This window comes from Penaeus japonicus, unplaced genomic scaffold (genome assembly GCF_977035675.1).
Source record: "Penaeus japonicus unplaced genomic scaffold, GWHDUDI00000001_assembly GWHDUDI00000037, whole genome shotgun sequence".
Lineage (NCBI taxonomy): Eukaryota > Metazoa > Arthropoda > Malacostraca > Decapoda > Penaeidae > Penaeus > Penaeus japonicus.
The window spans coordinates 2,411,462-2,413,961 of record NW_028234439.1 but is presented as its reverse complement, the minus strand read 5'-3'; positions in this window follow the sequence as shown (position 1 = coordinate 2,413,961).

The following is a 2,500-nucleotide window of genomic DNA, read 5'->3' as shown; positions in this document are numbered from 1 at the left end:
ATGACAATGATGATACTAATGATAATGATAACACTAATGACAATGATAATACTAATGATAATGATAATACTAATGACAATGATGATACTAAGAATAATGATAATACTAATGATAATGATAATACTAATGATAATGATAATACTAAGAATAATGATAATACTAATGACAATGATAATACTAAGAATAATGATAATACTAATGATAATGATAATACTAATGACAATGATACTACTAATGATAATGATAATACTAAGAATAATGATAATACTAATGATAATGATAATACTAATGATAATGATACTACTAATGATAATGATAATACTAAGAATAATGATAATACTAAGAATAATGATAATACTAATGATAATGATAATACTAAGGATAATTATAATACTAATGATAATGAAAATACTAATGATAATTATAATACTAATGATAATGATAATACTAATGATAATGATAATACTAATGATAATGATAATACTAATGACAATGATAATACTAAGAATAATGATAATACTAATGATAATGATAATACTAATGATAATGATAATACTAATGATAATTATAATACTAATGATAATGATAATACTAATGATAATGATAATACTAATGATAATGATAATACTAATGACAATGATGATACGAATGATAATGATAATACTAATGACAATGATAATACTAAGGATAATGATAACACTAATGACGATATCTCAAAGAGTGATTGAAGTTGATTATGATACTGATAGTAAAAGTAACGATGATTATGACAAGGATAAAAAATACTAATAACCATAACAATAATGATCATGTTTATAACAATTGCGTCACTTCTAGATGGCAAGAATCATAAGGATGATGTTAACGGGATGATTCTTAGGTGATTATTCGATGCTAAAGCCATAATGACGAATTATAATTTCATAGATAATAACTTTGATAACTATAAAGCTCATTATTAGCATCATCAGTATCAGTGGTAATTATGGCTATGATAATTATGATGTCAATGTTAATTATGATACTTTTATTTATTTTTTATTTTTTTTTTTATTTTTTTTTTTTTTATTCGCCGTGTATATATATATTTTTCATAAATCGTAAAAGATTTTTGTATAAAGTGTCAATTGACATTTTCGTTTTTTTCTTTTTTCAAATAAATATGTTTCACGTCATGGATATTGTTTTTGTTTATTTTTCTTTCTTTCTTTCTTTCTTTTATAAAAAAAAAATAGGATAAATATTCATGTTAATCATAATACCAGCAGCGTAATCAATGTTAGTCATAATGATGATTACAATGATAACAATAATCGTGTTTATAATAAGGATAATAACACCAGTAAGATCAGTACATTTCATTCGATAATTTGTCTATTCAAAATATATTCTAGGTTAGTGAAACAGGAATAGATTAAAATAATAACACTATATTTAAACATTACACCAGTTCAATCTAACAAGTCATTAATTTATTCTCCTGAAAATGTCACACATACACATAGACAAACTCACATGAAAACACATACAATCACACATACACATCTCTGTTACATCCAAGTCTATGCACTAACGTCATGTTGGTATGTGTTATTAGGACCAACGATGTCTATTAATAGGTTATGAAAAGGGTTTGTGCAGATGATTATAGATTGATATGATAACATACACTCATGCATACTCACTTGAAATACGACATTTGTACAAAAGAAAGCTTGGAAATAAACAGATAGAGAGGGAATGAAAGAGAGAGAGAGAGAGATTGAGAGAGAGAGAGAGAGAGAGAGAGAGAGAGACTGAGAAAGACTGAGAGAGGAAGAGAGAGAGAGAGACAGAGAGAGAGAGAGAGAGAGAGAGAGAGAGAGAGAGAGAGAGAGAGAGAAAGAGCAAAATAAAGGTTTGTGAAGTTTGTTTTAGTGATGAGCACATTTTTTAGAATGAATGTTTCAAAAATCCTGAAAAAGTAAACTATTTTTTTTAGTATGGTTTCATGATATAATCCTTCTTAAATTGTATATGTATATTCATGAGTTCCTGGGTATTCCGTGCGTTTGTGTGTGTGTGTGTGTGTGTGTGTGTGTGTGTGTGTTTTATCTCATATAATACAATATATCAAAATCATTATAAAGTTTGTTTATCCTCCTGACTTTATTTGTGAATGTACGTGTCTGCGTGTGCTATTGTGTTTGTAATATGTATTACATTTTATCTTATTTTGTTTTTTATTTCCATAGTTGTATTTCGTAGTGTGTCCATGTAGTTATAAGTATATGTCTGTGTTCATGTAAGATCCAGATAATTAAATGTAATACATGATTTATATATATATATATATATATATATATATATATATATATATATATATATATATATATATATATATATATATATATATATATATATATAATCACTCACCTTTACTCATGTTTGTCTCCGTCGCAGTGGTAACTTCAGTGGTTTGGGTTGTGGTTGCGTTTGTGGTAGGTGTGTCTGCTGCGGT